Genomic DNA, 23706 nt, shown 5'->3' with positions numbered 1-23706 from the left:
TTCAGTGAATAACTTATATTTCTATTAACAGCTCTCTTTACTCTTGTTGGATGATCTTGCAGATAGGGTCACAAAAAAGATACCATAAATTGACCTAGAATAAGCTCCAAAGAGCCGTACTACAAAATTTGTTGTGTACCTTATGTATTCATAAATCATTTTTCCAAAGCCATCAATATTTAATACATATTAATACAGGGAAGGGAAGGGAAGGGAAGGGAAGGGAAGGGAAGGGAAGGGAAGGGAAGGGAAGGGAAGGGAAGGGAAGGGAAGGGAAGGGAAGGGAAGGGAAGGGAAGGGAAGGGAAGGGAAGGGAAGGGAAGGGAAGGGAAGGGAAGGGAAGGGAAGGGAAGGGAAGAGAAGAGAGGAGAGGAGAAGAGAAGAGAAGAGAAGAGAAGAGAAGAGAAGAGAAGAGAAGAGAAGAGAAGAGAAGAGAAGAGAAGAGAAGAGAAGAGAAGAGAAGAGAAGAGTTGAGTTCCAGTTGGAAGAGACCTACAATGACCATCTAGTACAACTGCCTGAGCAAAAGTTAAAGCATATTAGCATATGGGCATATGCTAAAGGGCATAGCATAAAGGGCATAGCATACAGGCAAAACATAAAAGGCAATGTCCAATTGCCTCTTAAACACTGATAGGCTTGAGCTATTGACTACCCCTCTAGGAAGCCTGTTTCAATTCTTGACTACACTCTCAGTAAAGAAATGCTTCCTAATATCCAGTCTAAACCTTCCCTGGCACAGCTTTGAACTATTCCCACATGTCCTATCACTGGATACCAGGGACAAGAGATCAGCACCTCTCTCTCCACTTCCCTCCTCAGGAACCTGTAGAGTGCAATGAGATTGCCCCTCAGCCTCCTTTTCTCCAAACTTGACAAACCCAAAGTCCTTAGCAGTTCCTCACAGGACATGCCTTTAAGCCCTTTCAGTAGCTTTGTTGCCCTCTCCTGGATGCATTCAAGTATCTTAACATCCTTCTTAAATTATAGAGCCTAGAAGCACACAGAACGTAGATTATGCAGATTTATTAACAGATCTTTATCATCACATTTACATTATCATTACAACTTAACTTTTCTCCTTATTACCTGAAAACCATTCTAGCAATCAACCCAACCAGGTAAAAGCTAAAATAATATAACTTTATTTTCTCTTCTAACTATGAAAAGAGTGAATCACTAATAAACCCTTCCCAGGAGGTGGTTAGTTTCAATATATAACTCTTTAACATTGCCTTCAAAAGGACTTCTATCGCACCAAGAATGTCCACCAACTCACTGACAGTCAAACCATGCCTCTCTGAGACAAATTGTATGAAAAGAGAATTTATAATCATGAACCAGCCTCCAAAAAGCCTTGAAAATTTTCAATTTCTATTTATTCAGATCTTTGTTCTGAAAAAGAGGCAAACAATATAGGCCATTAATGGAATTTACTGGGCATCACTAACGTATTTATTTCACGTACAAAAAACTTGGCTGATAGAAAAATGGGGCTCACAGAAAAAATGCATTGGTTTTTGCTTGTGAATAAAAGCTAGAAATGGTTTTCTTGGAACCAATAAAATGGACCTTTCTCTGCTATGTCTGTGAGTAAATCATTCAACCTTTCTCTCCCTCCTACTTCTTACACATACCACCAAAGGACTCTTAAAATCCATCGTGGAATCTCTCACATAGTCACACAAGCACCAAATACAAAGATCTATTGGATGAAAAAGCAGCAATGTACATTACTTTGGGAAACACTTTGCTAGCTCTCAACTGTCAAACTCACTGAGCACAAATTGAAATGTGTCAAAAGCATCAAGCAGTTGATTAAGCGCATGTCTACACTATCTCACTGTTCTATATTCATCATGACAATGACAGAAGGTCATTTGTTTATCACACTAACCTCCATTAAAGGTATAAAAGATATATGCTGTCTAAGGCACTGTAGGTGACTTCTGTGATTTACTGAAAACCATAAATTTTATTTGTTAGAATGGCTAAGGTCAGTTGGTTTGTGATATGTGGAAGCTATTTAATAACTGTCTTTCTGAATTTTGTATTAATATATATTAACTAAATATTCATTATTCTCGATAACCGTCTTGTAAGTTTTTTATTTAATTCTGACTTCTACAAATTAAATAATCTAAGTTTACTATATTTATCAATATGCACTTGTTAGTATTGGAGTTATTCTGGGCAGTATTTCCTCACGTCCTGCTTCAACATTATTATCTACAACTTGAGGGAGAAATTTCTGTGACATTTGAGAAGTAGACCCTAAAAGCACATTTTTATGTGTGGGATGGGCACACAAATTCAGAGAAGGATATATAAGTCTATACGTAATCCGCTGTGGGAAGATGACAAAGAAAGACAAACATCCTGTTCTCAACACAACCGGTGATGTTTCTAAACAGGAAAATAGATTACAATGAAAACAGGGAAACAATCTTCCTTTGGGATTGCTGTTCTCTGTAATAGTTGCCAGAAAGATAGTACCTTTTAAGGAATAAGAAAAGGAATCAGGAATGCAGCACAAAAGAAAGATAACCTTTTCTGAAGGTGAATGTGAGTCATATCTCCCTGAGACATTTTCCACAGGTCTTCAGTCCAGCCACCTCCACCTTCTTACTGGCAATGACTCATGATCATTTTCATGGTTTAGGCAATTTGAAACTAAAGTATCAAGAAGAGTCTTGTGCTTGCAATGGAGACAATGGCTGCTCTGGGACAGAGAAGATCTCCCACAGATCACACAAACTGTGGAGATCATGAAAGGGCTGGTGGTCTTTGTGTCCATGGGAACACTGCAGGGTACACAAGGAAGCGGGCTGCAATGGCAAGTAAATGCAGATAATAGGACTCGTAGGTGGTTTTTGGGTTGAGAGTGCTGAGTGCTGTAGAGAACAGAGCACTGGGTCTGCAGTATCCATTGAAACACGGGCGTAGGGTGCTGGGTGTAGGGAGCCTTGAATAAGAATCATCTAAATGGAGGAATTAAGGTAAACTATATTTTCTCCCTCTTCCTTACATCTTTTCCTTTCTTTATATCTGAATTCATTTCCTACTCTAGTTTCAATATTTCTTCTCCAATTACTAGTTTGTGTTGTCTCCTTCCTTTTCCCTTTCCCCTTTCCCTCTTCTGGTGGATGCTTTCATGTTATTATGTCTGAGTATCTTATTTTGTGTATTCTTCTTCTGCTAAAGTATCCCCTCTCTCACTTTCCATCATATTTACTCCCTAAACTAATTTTCACAGGTATAGTCTAAAAGTCATTGAATTTTTACTCCTTTTTCTTGTTAGCTTTGCTGCTGAATTTCAGCTGCACATGCCATCTGCACGTATCTTGCTGTAATGAAAATAATTACTACAAATTACCAATTGTAAAGTATCAGAATACAGATTTGTTATCAGCTTTTTTCTCTCTCTCATTTTCTCTTTATTTTTTTTTCTTACACCACAATAAAACAGGCTATTAAAGAGAAAAGGAATACCCCACTGGACCTTTAAAATGACACAAAGAGGTATCATCTAGGTATTATAAAAGCAACCAATTTTTTAAAATTATTTAAACTCATCCCGAGGATCCCAAACTCATTATTTGGACCAAAAGAAATATTATGAGTCTTTGAGGAAAATAAAGTACAACAGATGTTTTTAAATAAGCGAAGTGGGGATTCCTCTCTTCTCCCAAGTAACAAGTGATAGGACAGGAGGAAATGGCCTCAAGTTGCACCAGGGGAGATTTAGACTGAGTATTAGTAAAAACTTCTGCACAGAAAAGGTTATCAAACATTGGAACAGGCTTCCCAGGGAAGTGGTTGAATCACCATCCCTGGAGGTATTTAAAAGACATGTAGATGTGGTGCTGAGGAACATGGTTTAGTGGTGGTTTTGGCAGTGTTACGTTAATGGTTGGACTCAATGATCTTAAAGGTCCCTTCCAACCTAGATGATTCTATGATTCTATGAAATATACAGCAAGATGAAGACAGAATCATAAATTCAAATGACCAGAGTACTGAAACAAACTTCTTTCCTTTAGGAACATCTTATTACAAGTCACTTACAAACATTTGTAAAACAGCTTAGAAAACACAATTGTTCACAGAGAATGGAGGATAGCTTTGTCTCTAATATTAATCAGGCTATATATCCTTCAAAATCTAAAAAAACACAGTAGGCAGAAAGAAACATGCAAACATGCATGTGCCCTAAAACACAGCATGAGCAGACAGTGTACTTTCCTGAGGAAATCAGAATAAATGATACCTGAATCAAAGAGCTTACAGTCTTCTCTGTTCAGACTGTTTTTAGTATGGTTGAGAGAAATAATACCGATATGGTCTGCATATAACATAATCCATATTTAAATTTCAAACCACAGACTTTTGTTGTAATATAGTTATCTTTTGTTCTGTGAAAGTAATATCTCCTCATACACAATTATTTTAATAACTAAAACTAGTTAATGCCAGTAGGTGTTGGTAAGGGGAAATAAGTCTTAGAACTGCATGCCTCCTTGACTGACTGGCATTGGAAAGAAATTAAATATATTTTAGCTTGTTTTTTCAGTAAGTCAGTCACGATCTTTTTTTTTGATATATCCTGGCAACCTAAATTCCACCCAAGCCCTTCTATCTATAATTTCCTATTGGATAAGTCTTTATGCAGTGCTCTTCTTGGGCCTTCTAAAATGCTTTTTGATATCTGGAATGACCTGACTTTCTTCTTAGAGCAGACACAAAACTTAAGGAAACTTCAGTCATTCCGTACATATCTACCGAATGCTTCTGCCTCTCCCTCACTCGGAGTCTCCTTGGACGATACCAGCGACACCATTTCAGCATACATTTCTCCCCTGAGATTAATAGTTCCCTTTTTTGAAGGAGAAACATCATAGCTAGCATAGCATAGATTCCTTCGGAAAAATATTTATGAAGGTGAAAAATTTACTTGTTAAATGTACGGTACTTTTATTTTTATATACCTCTTTTTAAAGTCTGTTTTTTCCCCTTATAATAGACTAAGTGAAAACACATCAATTTAATAGATCTTCTATCAGAATTTTTGTTAAACCTCTTAAATATTAATAAAGAATACCCTTAAAAGTAATGTTTTGCCTAGGAGATTGTTTTTGTGATTTATAACCCACAAATTCATACATAATATTTTTTTAACTGGATTTATATCCAGTAGAGTATTACGTATAAAGATGTGAAGACAGATTTGTATCAAAGAGATAGAACTACGTACGTTGAATGTATTTTATTTCTACGGAATTTCTGGGTAATATTGACACTACTGAGCTATATTAGAAAAGAAATAAATTAGCAGATCTCCGCAGAAAGTTGAAACACTATAAAGGCATCCACCATGAGAGTGACTCATGAGAGGAAGTCTTAAAGGCGCAGGAGCAGGCTGTCCCCATGTGCCAGAAGACAAGCCGTCGGGGAAAAAGGCCGGCCTGGCTAAACAGGGAGCTAGTGTTGCAACTTCGGGAAAAAAAGAGGATCTATGGCCTTTGGAAGGAAGGGCAGGCCACTCAAGAGGACTACAAAGAGGTAGTGAAGCTATGTAGGGAAAAAATCAGGAGGGCCAAAGCCCAGATAGAGCTAAACCTGGCTTCTGTTGTCAAGGACAGCAAAAAAAGTTTCTATAAATATATTAGCAATAAGAAGAGGACTAAGGATTATCTCTGTCCTCTAGTAGATGGGGCCGGCAACATAGTGACCAAGGATGAGGAAGAGGCTGAGGTACTTAATGCAGTCTTTGCCTCAGTCTTCAGCAGTAAGACCAGTTGTTCCCTGAGCACCCAGCCCCCTGAGCTAGAAGACAGGGATGGGGAGCAGAATGAAGCCCCTGTAATCCAAAGGGAAACGGTGAGGGACCTGCTTCAGCACCTGGAGGTGCACAAATCTATGGGGCCGGATGGGATCCACCCAAGGGTATTGAAAGGGCTGGCGGAAGTGCTCTCCAGGCCACTTTGCATCATTTATGAGCAGTCCTGGACAACCGGGGAGGTCCCAGCTGACTGGAGGTTAGCAAATGTGACACCCATCCACAAGAAGGGCCGGAAGGAGGATCCGGGGAACTACAGGCCAGTCAGTCTGACCTCGGTGCCTGGGAAGGTCATGGAACAGATCCTCCTCAGTGCCATTACACGGCACATGCAGGAGAACAGGGTGATCAGGCCCAGTCAGCATGGGTTTGTGAAGGGCAGGTCATGCCTATCAAACCTAATATCCTTCTATGATAAGGTGACCCACTTAGTGGATGAGGGAAACGCTGTGGATGTTATCTACTTGGATTTTTGCAAAGCTTTTGACACTGTTTCCCACAGCATTCTCCTGGAGAAACTGGCTGCTCATGGCCTGGACAGGTGTACTCTTCGCTGGGTAAAAAACTGGCTGGATGGCCGTGCCCAGAGAGTGGTGGTAAATGGAGTTAAATCCAGTTGGTGTCCAGTCACAAGTGGTGTCCCCCAGGGCTTGGTGCTGGGGCCGGTTCTCTTTCATATCTTTATCAATGATCTGGATGAGGGGATCGAATGCACCCTCAGTAAGTTCGCAGATGACACTAAACTGGGCGGGCGTGTTGATCTGCTTGAGGGTAGGTTGGCTCTGCAGAGGGATCTGGACAGGCTGGACCGATGGGCTGTGACCAATGGTATGAGGTTCAACAAGGCCAAATGCCGGGTCCTGCACTTGGGACACAACAACCCCATGCAGCGCTACAGGATTGGGGCAGAGTGGCTCAAAAGCAGCTTGACAGAAAAGGACCTGGGGGTGTTGGTTGACAGCCGGCTGAATATGAGCCAGCAGTGTGCCCAGGTGGCCAAGAAGGCCAACAGCATCCTAGCCTGTATCAGGAATAGTGTGGTGAGCCGGACTAGGGAAGTGATCATCCCCCTGTACTCGGCACTGGTGAGGCCCCACCTCGAGTACTGCATTCAGTTTTGGGCCCCTCGCTACAAGAGGGACATTGAGGTGTTGGAGTGTGTCCAGAGAAGGGCTACAAAGCTGGTGAGGGGCCTGGAGGACAAACCTTATGAAGAACGACTGAGGGAGCTGGGGTTGTCTAGCCTGGAGAAGAGGAGGCTGAGGGGAGACCTTATCACCCTCTACAACTACCTGAAAGGAGGTTGTAGAGAGATGGGGGCTGACCTCTTCTCCCTGGTGACAAGTGATAGGACGAGGGGAAACGGGTTCAAGTTACGTCAGGGGAGGTTTAGATTGGATATTAGGAAACATTTTTTCACTGAAAGGGTTATTAAACATTGGAATAGGCTGCCCAGGGAGGTGGTGGATTCACCATCCCTGGAGGTGTTTTAAAAAAGGGTAGATGGGGCACTTAGGGACATGGTTTAGAAGTGGCTTTTGTCAGGGTAGGTTAAAGGTTGGACTCGATGATCTTAAAGGTCCCTTCCAACCTCAGCAATTCTATGATTCTATGATTCTATGATTCTATGACTCAGCTCTAGAATCTGTCAATAAAAAGATTGCCATTAATAGCTATGGCACTGCACTGCAACATAATTTCACTTACTACTACTGGGAGTAAAACCTATAGAAGTTTAAAGGGAATTATTTTCACAAAGTTCTACTGTACAACAAGGAATCATCTCCAAAATTTCTGAACTCTTACCAAAATGAAAGCTATTTGTAAGTGACGTCGGAAAAGCAGGTAAGAAAACTTCAGGGATATAGATCAAAATGTCCAATTTTCACACCAAAAGGGAAATGTTCTGGTTTACTAAAATTCAGTCATTATAGACGTTGAAAATCTGTGCATGCAAGCAATAAAAACAGTTATCACATTGAATACAGAGTTAGATATTGCTTAAAAAAATACACAGAGTAGGAGTAACAGAACCCCAAGAAGCAGAATCAGTTCCTGAATGTATGAGATTAACAGCTGAAATAATCTGAGTAAATATGAGCCAAAATAAAGAATGCTATACATTGCTTGTAATATATGTGCTATTATTGAGCACGCAGCCTGTACTTCCTCTACTCTAAAGAATTTCTAATTTAATGTACTGTTTTAAAATCTTTTTTTTTTTTTGAGAAAAAAACTCTTAAGACAATTCTATTTATAAATAAAAAGTTAGGAAGTAAAAAGAAGAGTCATCATTTCCCTCTTTTCAAAGTATTTTTGACTGGAGAGTGCCAGTTACAAAATTCAAATAATTACTTTTTTGAAATCAAGTTTAAATTATAATGGATTCTTAAGAAAGTAAAAGAAAATTAACATGCATCTTGAACCTGTAACTGTAACCAAATCAGAAAAATTAAAATTAATTAAAGCAGGAATTCATTTCAATGATCAGTATGCAAAGACTTGCTTAATCAAATGTTGTGCAGAGACAGGTAATAATGATTCTGAAGCCTGAATGTATTATAAATCTTCACCTGCTTGCAAAAACATTATAGAGTATCAGTTGGATGAAACACAAAAGAATGGAATTATCTTTCTCTGAATTATACTCTACGGGCATCACAATTTGTAATACTGTCCATATCTTCCAGGAATTGAAACCCTGTGCAGAAAATAGGGTATTAAATAATGTCAACCATATATATAAGTTTTTATTCTTTGAATCAGAGATTTCCTGCCTCTTTGAGCCAAACTTGTTACAATGAAGACTAGTAAATTAGAATTATTTAATGGGTCACTATGTAAGCAAGTTTCACTGCATGACAAATATATACCTCCTAAAATTACAAAGTAGTCTTTATATTATTTCTTACATTATTGTTGTTGTTTTATTATTGCTATTATTATTATTAATAACTTTGATCCTGATGCTATAAGAGAAATCTGCAAAGCTTAATCATCTATGAACAAGCACTGCTTTACAAATTAGGGGCCTAATGAGTTATAATACTAATATAAAAGTATTGTTAAAATTTTTCTACTGGGATTCTATTCACAATCTACAATTTTGTGAATAGAACCAGTTATTTTAATCTTAGTACTTTTTTTTAGATTCTAAGGACTGCAGTTTAAAAAACAATATATGTAAGAATGTTCTTACTTCATATTTTGAAGTATAACAACCATAATTAAGACCCTCATCAGATGGTTTCTAATTAAGTTCCAAAGAAAACATTAAAGTAGGTACTCCTAGGTGGAATTCAACCTTTAAATAAACCCATTGCCTTCAAGTGAACATCAGCTGCTTACAGCAAATCTGAATTTGTGCTTACAGATTTTGTTGTCATGGGGTGCAAACAGATACTGCTGCTAAGAGAGAAAAAATCCTTAACATCCACAAGTCATTGCCTTCTATCTTTTCCTTTAGATTATGTGTTGATTGAGTAGTAAATTACTTTGTTAAATCGATGGATTTTTTTTTAAGTTGAATTTTTGAGGATTCATTTACCCAAAACGACATACGAATACACACATACCAGCTGTAAGGGATAATTTTCTTATTAATTTCAGCTTCATCCTGATGGACTGAGGAGATTTCTAAAATTCAGCCTAATGTAAAATACCTCTATAATTCACAAATTCTCCCTAGCATCTTCAGAATTACAAAATGGCAGCAAGCCAATTTTTGTTGGAAAATGTAATATTATTCAAATATTCAAATATTATTATTCAAAGTGTTCCTGACCTACCACAGCAAAGGGCCCCACTTTCGCTCTTGAATTATGGGGAAATATCCAGCAGCCTAAAATTGAAGACGCTGGAAGAAATACTCACCAAATCAAGAAAAATCAAGAATCAGTTTTCATTTTGCTTTGCTAACCAACAATTTAGACAGTAAATGTGAATTCCTCATTTTTATGTGAGATTATTAACAGCCTAGACCTTGGACATTTATTTCCACAGAAACATCATTGAGAATAGGGGAAATATTCAAATGAACAAACACATGAAAAGCATAAGCTGTGCCCTGATCTCTCTTTTCATTCCTCCGAGTATTTCATTAAGTAGCATCTCTCCTTTACTTTTAACTAGAATTTCCCTTAAGCTAGTGCATCCCAGATGTAGAGAATATCATTAATAGGCACATCTCTACAGCTATGAATTTACAAACTGATTATCCGAATTTTTCTTGCTACTCCTAAGTCTTAAAATAAACTCTTTTCCTCTGTTTTTTCTGTCATACTGGGAAAGATAGCTGTCTGACAGAAATTAGACAATCTCCTTTTTCTTTGTTTGGCCAAATTTACTCATGTCTGTAGCAAATATGGCCCATTATCTGAGCTCTCAGTAGCTCAAGACAATGAGCACAGAACTATTTGTCTCAGGGTAGGCTCTAATGTTTTTTAGCCACTGGGGCTGCCCAGGGCGTTTGCAGTGTGCAGGCAAAACATGTTCCTTGCTCCTGCATGTTAGAGCGCCTGGCTGGTCCTGGCATGTCCAGTGTGTGCTCGATGGAGTGCAGAAATAAACACAGAAATATTTTACCATGGGTTATAAATTTCCTGTGGGGATGAATCTCACTAATCCCAAGGTATGAGCCACTCCATCTTGTCTTTTCTTTCAAACTTTCCCCTCCTTCTATTTTTCAGTTTTTCTTCATACCCTCACCGTTCTCCTGTCTTTAGAGTCAGACAACAGTCAAATTATCTGATGCACAGGAAATTCCAACATTTCAAAACTTGTTTTTCTTCTGTATTAGACATCACGTCATTTCATGTTAGGCGCTAACACTGCTGGCATGTCATATTATATTAGAGCATGATACATTAGCTAAAATAATATAGTTACATTATTCAATTTACAGCATTATTTTATTTTTATTATGTAAGACTGATTTATTATATATTGTTTATTTCAATTTTATATTATTTTAATAAATTATTAAATATATTATTTCATTGTCATGCTCAGTGTCAAATGTGCCTCACTGCAAGAAACATAAGAGACGTCATATTAAAAAAAGTCATATCTTACTATCTTCTTCTAATCAGACTAAAAAGTTCAGACTGTCGCTACTGAAATGTGACACAGGCTAATCACAAATCAACCAAGAGCTCATTGAAAGAGTTATACTTTAATAAGTTTATTGGCAAATAAGTACAAACACTTTTTGAGAATGGAGATTTGGGGAAGACTATATAACGGAGACAAGATCCTTTATTCAGTAAAAATCCAAATTTTATTCTCAAAACCAAGACGTAACTCCTGTTAAAAGGAAACAGACCCAGTGCTGAGTACCCACGAACATGAGTACTGCTCATGTGAACATACTGTTTCTGGGACTGCACTTAATAAACATTGCATGCTTCAGCCACTACAGACTTTCCTACGGAACGACCTATACATGACTGAAGAGGTGGTCACTTGGCAGCATGGGGTGGAAGCAGAGTGTATCAGTAGGACACAGTAACACCAGCTGAAATGCTGATATTGGAAATATACCTCCGGTTTTGCTTGTCTACAAGAGAAAAAGAGGGATGAAACTAGCCATTAATAATTCTAAGCATCGCAAAGTTATGTAAAAACATAGAAGATGAATTCTTCAAAATAAAAAGAGAAATGCCCTTGTATGTGATGTGGGGAGTGCATTGACAAGTGCTATCCGAGCAGATTGAAAGTATTGCTGATTACATGCCTCCAGGAAGATAAGCGACGTTCAGTCTAGGAAATCACTAACTGGCAAGATTTTTTTTTGTAAAGTAACTGCAAAAAATGGCTTTATGACAAAAGAGAACCATGGGAAACCAAATACTGTAAAGATGTGGTTTCCTCATCGAGTGATATACTCTCCTCCTTGGTCTCCTTACTCTGATTCAGCCCTTCCAAGATGACAGGAAGGCTACACTTCCATACAGTGATAAGCAATATGACAGCTTTGAAATTCACAGCAATGTTCTACAGGGATATAGTTTGATGACAACTGTCTTTGATAGAGTCTTTTCTCTGCTGCTTTGTCATTCTCTCTTACCCAGTGTGTAAGGTATATACATTTCCATACACAGCCAGACAGAAAATGTTTCAACGTTTAATTAGAGGTGAATAGTACCAAAGAAAGTAAAGCAAATGCTGAAGAGTATATTTTTACATTTCTCACACACAGTGAAGATGAGCATTAAAGAATCTGATGCAAATCTTCATTGCTTATAATAAACTAGGATTAATCACTGGCATCAAAGGAGCATTTATTATTGTTTATTTTCCATAATGTTAGAGATAATTCCCTGCCCCAGAAGTGTTGATAGATAATATAGACAAGAAATTATTCATAAATTCTCTTCTCCAGGATCAAATATATTGCATGACCTATCTCTACACATCAAAACTCACTTTTGTACTATTTATTCATTCAGTTGACTAAGTGATGTTGGAAAATGAAAATAGTGCTGGAAATGACTAACATTTCACAATTAGCTGTTTACCAGGTGTATATTCTGTGCCACTGTATGCCACTAGATTTTTGAACTGTATGAAGAGCCAGAGAAATTAAAGGGATGTTACTGAAAAGGAAGAAGCAAAAGAAAACAAAGCTCATCAATCATCTGGTACCAAAGGTTTTTTTCCCCTCATTGTCTCAGTTGTGATTCTACAGTTACAGTGCTCAAGTGCCAAAATATAAGCATCTGGTGTCATTTTGATTGTCTTCTGGTACGTGAACTATTCTCATGGGGCTGTCAAGAGATGACACAGGAGCTATGCCCTACGGCAAAAGCTGCAAGCCAGGCAGGACTCCCATAAGGATCTCAAAGCACACTCAGTGGGCAACCAAACCAAGCCCTACTAGATCTCCACTAGTTGCAGTGAGGTTTTGAACACCGAACTCCCATGTAAAGATAGACAACTACATTTAAGCATCTTAATATCAAATCTGTTAGTGTCTGTATTAGTGTGATGAGTTCACAATTTTTGAAACAGATAAGAAATTTTTTATTCTCTCAAGTATTTTTCCCTCAAGTAAGAAAAAATATGGAAACACTTCATATTTTTTCCCCATTAATTCCAGATTTTTAGCATTTCCAGATTAAATTTTTTAGAAGTTTTCTATGTTTTCCTTGAATTCTCTTTTTTATTTTTCCTTGTCCACATGGGAAATCATCAAGGATTGCTATCAAAACAGTGACCATTAGCTTGGCTAGAATTATAAATAAGTGTTCCAGAAAATCCCAGAATTGTAAGAGGAACACCACAATAATAAAATATTTTACTAGAATTCTAGCATAATAAATTTTATCATGAGTGGGTTCTGCTAGATCTGGACTAGTAAACGGCAATTGTTACAGCAGATACTATCAGCTCAGACAATTTGAGATAATGAGATTTATAATATTTCTAAAGTCATAACTTCTGGAATCACAGTATGGTAAGAGAAATTCAGTTGTCATTTAAAAAAAACCTTCTGAGTCATAGCCAAATATTAAAAATGTGAACCAATATAGACCACTAAAGAACACTGAAGATAAATAAGAAGAAATTAATGTTTTGTATAAAATAAAATTAAAAGAAAGATAGCTTTGAGGTTGTTAAATCATGAGATTTACACTAGACTTGGCAACACTAGATTTAAATCTAATAGCTGTTTAGTTTAATGCTCCATCTCCGACAGTGGATCATATCAGACTTTAATTACATTTTTATCTCTTTCAGGAAGGGATGGTTAGGCCTCATATACACTAAGGACAATTTTACGATAAAGTGAGTCTCAGATGTTGCCTGAACATAAAGTGAATTAACAACAGGGGGCTGCATCCCTGATGTATTAGTAGAAGACTTTTTCCTCCATTGTGAAGGTGAAAATGCAGCAGAAGCGTATGTCCTCCTAAACTGCACAGGGCGACATCAAACAATTACTTTTCCATCAAAAACAGAATATTGAATGGACAATTTATTGATTTTAAAGAAATACGCTGTTGTTCATGGGATTTTCCATTAACCTAAGGTCTGCACTCTGAAAATCAGACATTCTGTCTGCAAAAACTCACTTTCCGTGAAGAAAAATGTTTGTTAAAATTAGTAAAGTTTAATAAGGAAAGGAAGTAGTTCCATTTCAGGAATTATACAATTAAAATAGCTTTTAAACATGGATATTTTTTTCTGAGCTTCTTATTGTTTTATTCAGCACAAATAGCTCACCTTGTCTAAAGTTTCCATCAAGAAAATTTAGAGAGCGAGTGATAATATGTGCAAGAGGTTTGAACTTAGAGATGTTCCTAAAGTGTTTATGTAATGAAATAAATTAAATGAAACATTACAATTCAAAACCAGCCTACCCGTATGAAATGTTCTCGACAATTTTTGCTACTTGGCATTTAAATTGCTCACCGTCTCAGCGTCCTTGGAAAGCAGTGTGCCACTGCTTACATTGAGGTTGAAGGAAGTACACTGAAATCTTGTTTATTTCTCATTTTCTATCTCTCACAAAAGACAACCGCCACTCCATAAATACACAAATGCATCCCAGAAAAATCAAGGCAAAATAGGCAATCACAGAGAGTACCGTTGTTACCACAGAGTAACAATGTCAGTTTGGGGTGAAATATTACATTCCTGGACAGGGAGCCAGTACTAAGGAAGTGTGTGCCTACCAATATTCAGGTCTCCTACTATTGCATCACTGAGAAGACAGAATTTCCTGCTCTCCGGGAAGGAAAGTGGCATGCCGTCTCTACAGCAAGCCTATCAAATTGATAAGGAATTCCTTGCTGCAAAAAGCAGCAGCTCTGCGCTGTGCGGAAGGCAATGAGCAAAAGGGCACATGCTTGTGGAAGCAGACTTCCAAGGGCACTCCTCTGGCTAGCAACATTTTTCTGCCTTTTTTTTTTTTTTTCCTACAGAATTCCATTTTTTTTCTTCCATGAGAATGCAGAAGCCACCATTCTGGGCCAGACTGAAGGTCTATCTAGTTCATGATCCTGTCTCCGACACTGTCTAACTTAAAGGCTATTTTCCTCTTTCATCCTGATCAGAAACATGTTTTTGTAATTTATTGTCCACGCTTATGTTCCCTTGGCTTTCCTTTATGGCATGGTGCGATCCTTAGCCAGGGAGAAAGTTTGGATAATTCCATTATTCTGTTCAGTGAGAGGGTGTTTCAGACGGAACAGATTGCTGAGATTTCTGGCTGACTGTCCTTGAGCTCTCCTGTCAGAGGAAGTCCCTCAATATTTCATGTTTACTAGTTCAGTCGTCTTATTTTATTTTCAGGAAATAGTAGATATACTTAATGGAAGCCTGATATGCCTGATTTAAACCCACCTCAAGGATTTTTGTCAGCACTAGTATCTTACAGCAAAATGGATGATGCTGTTCCTTAATCAGCCATGAGGTGGCTGTTAAGTTTTCCAGAACTAATTAAATTCAAGGCACGCCTGCCCATCACAGTCTAAGGACTTAATGGTGTTTCTGTCACAGTGCAGAAAGTCATGCTGCTTTCAGCTTGTGCAGGATCAGCACTGAAGGGTCTGGAGTTATCCAAGTCTGTCCCACAGTGGAATGTGAAAGGACAAGAAAGTACAGCCAGGTGTAGGGTATAGCAGGGAAAACTGTTCTTTTTAGACCACATCTCACTATCTTTTTACTATTGTCAATTAAAATTTGAAACAATGTCTTAAAGGGTACCCAGAAATGTTAAATAATGTTCTATCCTCTTGGTTGTTTGGGGTTTGGGTTTATTTGGTTTGGGTTTGGTTTTTTTTGGTAACAATTGTCTCCGTCATTTTGCTGTTTTGTCGTATTGGTAGCCAAAATTGTACAAGTTACAGTCTTAAAATCTTCCAAGTTCTATCTGATTATGTTGCAAATCTTGCCATAAAATTTCTCAAGAGCTACTTTTACAAAAACTTCCAAAATTTCACCCACCATAACCAAAAACTGGGACACAAGTGAAAACAGAGATACAGGAAACAAATTATTAGCATCACATGTTGTTTTGGTTTTGTTTTGTTTCGTTTTTTACTTTCATGACACAATGTTACTGATCTAAATAATTTTAATAACAAAGAATAAATTAGAACTAGTTCTTCTGAGACAGTTAAGCTGGTGTCTAAAACAAGGGTTATCTGTTGTAGGACTACAAGATCCACTGGATGTCATTGCACTGGATTTATTTATACAGCATTCTTACTGCACAGAAATGCTGACCAAGGATGTAATAAACTACTTCAGAAAGCAAAAATACATGAAACATAATTTATTTGTGAACAACAAAACTGAAAAATAGATGAACTGTAAAAGATGTAATACTGCTTATATACACTTTCACATATGAAGTTGCTTTCCCAAAAGTAAAAGACACTACCTGAATTATCAACAAGACATGCAATTGTTCATGTCATTGATTTGAATCTTCAGTGTTAATATTTATTTTAAACAGACATTGCCCTTGCTTCTATTGTCCATCCTCATAATCCAGGTATATTAGTAAGAGAATTCGGCATTACACAAAACCTCTTTTACATTAGTATTGGTAGCTTCCGAACTACTCCAGTAATATGTTTTACAACAAAAAAGTTTTAAGACTTTCTACTGATAATTCATTCAAACAGATTCAGGTTTTAACAAATTCAGATGAAGTTAAAACACTAGGTATTGAATGTGCCATAAGATCTAAGCTCTACCAGTAATAATACTTAAAGACATATACATTATTTTTAAAAAATCTTTTGTCATAATGAGCAAGAACATTTGCTTACAAAGACATTTTCCTTCTCTAAAAAATATTAGTTTTAGGTTTCAAAGTAAAGTTATTAGAATAAAGATAGCATAAACCAGCTTTTTTTTGAGCATTAAAAATACAGAAAGCAAAAGTTGTCTTCCCAAATATTGTATTTGAGTAAGAATTTATAGATTGTGGTTTCCCTTCTATGTATTTCATGACTGACCCACTGCAAATGCTGTATGATAATCATCATTTTGGCTTTACTATATAGGCCTATTTTTATTCAAAGTGGATTTTAATACCTAACTGGAACCCAGAATTTCTTTTTTTTCAGTCACAGCTAGTTTCTAGTTATGAAAAGAATGACATGTCCTCACCACATGTGTAATTTGGAATCCTTTATAAAAAGGAGAAGTGAAATATATTTGTAAGTAGCATGGGATTATTAGATGAATTACAGAAAAAAATATCTTCTGTCATAGTTGCTTCCTGGTTGGTAAATGTTTTTATAGGTCTTGAGCTTGTTGGCTGTAGCCAATGAACACTTCCTTACCTACAGAATTACAATTTGCCTATACGGAAAAAATCTTTGCCAATATCTGGGTATTTCAGTACTTTGTTTTCTAGCCTACTGTGTTGAGCATTACTAAATTTTTTCAGTTTTTTCTTTCGTCACTATTCATTGAATTCTTAAACTATGTATTTTTCTTATAGATGTGAGAAGCAAATTAAAGCCTCAAGCTGTTCAGTGACAGGAAGAGTCCTATGTGCGTAGAAATGTTACCTTATATTGGCTTCTTTGCCTTGCTAATGCATACAATACCTGACATAACTGCATTACGGTGTTATTGGTTGGAGATAAATAGCTTTTATCATCTACTTTGATTTATATAATTTATAACGTGTACTTATTTTCTTAAGGAAGATGTTCAAGTTCTTGATGACTCTGGTCTGTACACGAAGAACAGGTTTGGACCACGTCAGCAACCATCCCATCCTCCTTTTTGCTCCAAAAGAAAGAAGAAAAATTTTTCAGCAGCATCTTACATCCCTTAATCAAAGAGCGGAGCTCACAGACAATAGCTGAGGTAGAGAACAAAATATCCTTATGGAGCAAATATCAACCTCTGAATACCCTCTGAATATTTTAGCCATTCATATTCAGCACCTGAAATACAAGGAACTAAGTCTTGCTACAGAAATGTAAGATACAGCTTTATCTTTTCTTTTCTCCTGAAACATGCATGCACACTTACATATGGACACACTTATGACTCAGATACATGCACTCTTAAAAGTAGAGGGATTTTTACAGAATTAGATAAGACTACTAAACTTATAGCTGAGAAGAAGTGTGAACAGTAAAAAACTAGGTTAAATTATTATTCTCAGTAAAATTTGAGCATTTCTAACTAGGAAATAGGAAAAAATAAGGCCTACATTTAGTTAGACTTCCTTTTACGCTTTGAATAAATTATTAATCTTCTGAAGCAAAGGAATGTTGACCTTTCCTTGTAATACAATGTAAAGTTCACTTTGGGCTGAACTATGGGGACAAACTATTTTTATAACTGAAGATTCACTTGCAATTCGTATTTCTTCTTACATATTTCAAAAGAAGAAGAACTCACAGGAACATGAGGCTAACGCAAATTCCAAATACCTTTGCCAACGTCTGAAATTTCCCCTTGAACGCATTGCTTAAAATTGTTTGGAACAACTGTATGTTTTAGTATTTTAATTAGACTTTAATACCTTGAAGGTAATTAAATACTGTATATTCTATATTGACCAGTGCTCACAGACTCCCTACCTATTAGATAAACTGGCAGTCTCATATCTGCAGACTAGTTCTATATATTTTTATTCATGTAAGAAACGACTTAATTTCCCTTTTGCCTCATGCTTGAAAAACAAAAGTTTTTCATGAAATGTAAAAAATGAAAAAGTTTTTCATTTTTGTGCTTATGACTTTCTAGGAAGAGAACTGACAAAGTACTGACCTCCTGCAGTAAGAGAATGTGACAAATGTTAATGAGGATTAGAGCTAATGAACAGCATGACTTTCAAATTAAATACTTTTCATTTGGTCGTGGGGTAAAAGCTCTTTTCCAAAATGCTAACAAATACTTTAAATATGGATACATTACATGAACAATCTCTCAAAGGTGACAGAAAGTGGGGGTAACTTTTCATCTTTGCATTAGAAAATAAAAAGGAAAATGGGTTTTTATAGCTAAACAATGATTTAATCTATATGTATTCCTTACTTAAACTGTGCTACTTTTAGAGGAACTGTTACTGAAAAATGCATTAGGAAACAAATTCAGAAAAAATATTGAGAGATCTAAAGATGGACACTGCAGAGTCATGTATTTAGGCACCCATCTGTCAGAGCAGAATGCAGAACAGAGAGTCAGGTCACAGATCTACTCGAAACTACTCTTCTCCAGTACAACACAATTGCCATGCTGCCTTTCTTATATTTCTTCTTGGCAATTCTATATATGAAACTATTAAATACATAAAGAAAATATTACGTCAGTCCCTGAAACTCTGTTCTTGGTTCTGCCCCAGTGTAGGTATTTCAAGGCTGTAAAACTGCAGTAAGTCTTAAGTCTTAAACTTATTGCTGAATAACAGCTCCTTCACCTTCCAAATGGTTTAGTGTATGCAGTTTGTAATTCTGTTATCAGGCTCCCATCATTATGCATCTTATGACATGTCAGCCTTATAATTGGAAAGGGAAATGTAAATCACACTCACAAAACGTTATATCTGTATGGGTTGGCCCAATGAGTTGTAGGCCTCAAAATTTTGACAAATTAAAAATATAATTGTCCAGGCTCCTTACATAAGTTTGTATTGTCTGCTGAGGGAAGACCTGAGGCTATTCTCAAGACCACTCAGCCACATGCACCCAGCATGCCAGCAAACTTGGCATGGCCAGAGAGCATACAGGATCTTTCACCAAGCATCACGCTAAGTGTTTGCAGGCAGTCTGCAGGCAGCCCACAGGCTCTCAGGTAAACAGCTTTGGGGACTAAATCCAGAGGCAGCTCTTAATAACAGGTATAGAGATAGCATCTATGTACTAATAAAGTCTTTCAATTTAACCCATGTAGTGACTTGCAAATGGCTTTGGATTTGGATGTTTCTTGACTGAGTTAGCAGTAGGACTTCCATGAGCCACCCCTTTGTGGGCTAACTGGACATCTTGATACTAAGTTACACATGTCCATGAACTCCTTAACCATGAGAATCTCCTGCTTCAAGAAAATGAGAATAAACTACCTGGCAGTGCCATTGGGTTATTCTGAGTACGTATAATTGTTCCAAACTCTTGCAGTACAGCAAGCCAGCTCATGCCAGTTTGAGCAATAAAAATTCCTCGTTCCCCTACCTGAGGCTTATACAACGTGAACTGGTAAACAGAAATTGTGCTCACACATCTGTCAAAAGAGCAATGCAGCAATTTAACAATAGAGCAGTTCCAGTCTGTCACATTACATATACCCATGTTTAATAGCATTTTTGGAGATAAATTTACTCGTTGATTACTTGGGAGAAGAATACTGCCTTCTACTCTTCTATCTCTTAGGTGGAAATGCATCAATTAGTAAGATATCATTCATGTATATGCATAGATACATTCACTTGCAGATTTTTTTTCATAAATCTTATTATTCTGGGTAAATCATTCTGTATAAAATGGGCTGAACAGCCAAGTCTAACTCCGCTGTGCAGCCACAACTGATTAATGATATCACTCCATGTCTTAAAAGCTAAAATAATTTATTGTCTCTCATAAATAATATAGGAATTATTGCTGTCTGCACAGAAGAAGAAACATGCTGTCTGCAAAAAATTACTAAAAGTTCCTAACAGAGGAGTGCTAATTGATCTTTAAATTATTAATAGAATTCCTCTGGGTTCTAATCCTCCACAGGAGGGTTTTGTTTTGGTTTGTTTTTTTGTTCTCCTGAGTAAAATAACTTTATCTTTATTATAATTTCCTGAGAAGTAACTGTAGCTTTTGTTTTGAGTTTGAATGAAAGACTGAGCACATTAACATATGGATTTATACATATTTTAAGTTAAGACCTTGACTAATACAATGAAATACAGAAATCAACAGAAGACTCATGTTATTGTCATTTCATAGTAATTACATTAGCACTATCAAGAAAGTGAGGATAAATCTGTCTGCTCAATTATCTTGGCTAGGAAGCTGCATTTTCATTGTCTTCCCCCATTATTCATTAAAGTTTGTGTTTGCCTTAAATAAAATAAGTTCAACTCCCTGATTAATGAGCTCTCTTAACCTTTGTCTGTGTAATTCTACATGTTTTTGTCATGAGAACATTCCTGGTTTGTGTTTAACTGTATAAATCTTGAAGTTCATTTTTCTCTCCAGTTCTGATTGCTTTCTTGGGTTTTGTTTTGTTTTGTTTTTTAAAAAAATCACTACAGAGATAATGTCTCTCCTGAAAATACCTTTAAGAACATTTCCCAGGCACCATATGAAGAAAGCAATACCCGACCTGGATTTGTGCTATTATAGTTTCCAACTTCTTTTCAGTTCTGCTGATGATATATATGGTGTATATAATCCAATATGGTACATGACAGTATACTGACATACACCAGAATGGAACTCTGATCCAGGGCATCCACATTCAATGAAACCTTTACTGTTCAAGAACATACTGCCTGAGAAATTGCAATTGCACTGTTGACCAAGTTTTCCACAGCAGGCACACAAGTTATTGTATGAAGTTTGAGCAAGTAGAACTGCAGAAAATGCAGGAACATATACAAAGGAATTAATCACATAAGCAAACAGCAGTTTCAGCTCCCAATTATCACAGCTCTTTTAGGGCGCACATTTCACTAATACAAATCATAGAATCATAGAATCTTCATGGTTGGAAAGGACCTTTGAGATCATAGAGTACAACCATACACACACACACACAAAAAAAACAACAACCCCCTCCCAACCCAAACCAAACATAAACAAAACAACAACAACAAAAAGCAAACCAACAACCTACAATCTCTGCCACTAGAGCATGCCCTGAAGTGCTAAATCTAGACATTTCTTAAATACCTCTAGGGATGGTGACTCAACCACCTCCCTGGGCAGGCTGTTCCAGGGCCTGACCACTCTTTCAGTAAAGTAATTCTTCCTAATATCTAATCTAAACCTCTCCTGCCGCAACTTCAGACCATTTCGTCTGGTCCTGTCATTAATCACCTGGGAGAAGAGGCCAACACCCACCTCTCTACAACCTCCTTTCAGGTAGTTGTAGAGGGCAATGAGGTCTCCCCTCAGCCTCCTCTTCTCCAAGCTAAACATGCCCAGCTCCCTCAGCCTCTCCTCATATGACCTGGTCTCCAGACCCCTCACCAGCCTGGTAGCTCTCCTCTGGACACGCTCCAGCACTTCAATGTCCCTCTTGTACAGAGGGACCCAGAACCGAACACAGCACTCAAGGTGAGGCCTCACCAGTGCCGAGTACAGAGGCACGATCACTTCCCTACTCCTGCTGGCCACGCTATTCCTGATACAAGCCAGAATGCTGTTGGCCTTCTTGGACACCTGGGAAAACACTGCTGGCTCATGTTAAACTGGCTGTCCACCAGCACCCCCAGGTCCTTTTCTGCCGGGCAGCTCTCCAGCCACTCTTCCCCAAGCCTGTAGCATTGCTTGGGATTGTTGTGACCGAAATGCAGGACCCGGCACTTGGCCTTATTAAATCTCATACAGTTGGCCTACAAAATAAGTATTCAAAAGATACAAGTGGATTCAAGACCATATACCTACTGTGGGTATCTAATTTGGTATCAGCTTAGCTAACATAAAATCCTACTAGAACCTTCCCTTTTTATGAAATTAATTTCCTTTCATTCTTTTAGGTGAGATGAAGTGTCTAGCTGACTACTGCAGTACAGAGGGTGAGAGAAAAGAGCAGATAAGAAGCACATAGTCAGTGCTAGGGGTCTTCTGTGCTAGCTGGGAGCTAGCTTATGGGTTGTATTTCTGTTACCATGCATTAGGACTGATCTAGCATTGAACAGGAGGTTGGACTAAAAAACTTCCAGAGGTATTCTACAACCTACTCATTTCACGACCCACAGGTTAGCCAGGAAGAAGACAGAACTACATCTGATGAAAAGGAAAAAAACACGGTTGAAACATTCTACATTTCCTTTGTTCTTTTATTTTTCTTTAGGTTGCACTGAATGTAGTACTGTACTCAAGTTTGCATGGGCCAAAGGGAAGATTGGTTGTATTCATGGAAATAAATTTTTTTGCGATTCCTTAATTAAAAAAAATCATACATATGTAAAGGAATCCCCAGATATGAAATAGCTGAATGCTAGAAAAATACTAAGGAGAATTATCATCTGTGCTTACTCCTTTCTTCATCTTCCTAAGTATCTGCTCATGGCCATCAAGATTAAACACCAGACCTTTCACTCGTAGACTCAGTATGAGCATTAGGGTTTTATTATAGATCTATCATCAGAATTTCTTGACTGATGGTATTTATCATGTCAACATGTAGTTTGTGACTTTCTCAGACTCTGAATTCTGGCTTGAATATGTTCTCCCTAGAGTTGTCTTTACAGTACAATGGGGAACAAAATTAGCCTAACAATGTCCCATCAACAGTATACAGATGTACCAGCAAGACTGAGAAAATAGGCTTTTTGGAGCAACCATAATTGTAAATCACAATCCTTGTGTCTATTACAACACCACAGCCCAATCGTAAAGCATAAGGACCAACTACGGAACAAAATGAACCCCCCTAATGGCTGTACGTAAGACACAGTAGGATAGTAGGACTGCCTTATACCGCATACAACTTCTGGATGAAGTGTGCACGTTCACTTTAAGAGGTTGCTCCAGTCTGACTTGAACTGTAAAAGATAATTTCCTATAATAGCAATAAAACCTACTCCATTTTCACCATTCTTACTTTATAGGATGAATGTATTTGGGAATTTACACTCATTCCACTCTGCCTCCCCCAGGGACCAGATAACCAGAGAAAGCTTTATTACCTTTAACTTTCATTTTACATATTTTTAAATATTCTTCCCT

Source organism: Larus michahellis, chromosome 2 (assembly GCF_964199755.1).
Source record: "Larus michahellis chromosome 2, bLarMic1.1, whole genome shotgun sequence".
NCBI classification, from domain to species: domain Eukaryota; kingdom Metazoa; phylum Chordata; class Aves; order Charadriiformes; family Laridae; genus Larus; species Larus michahellis.
Note: the sequence above shows the minus strand (reverse complement) of the source record.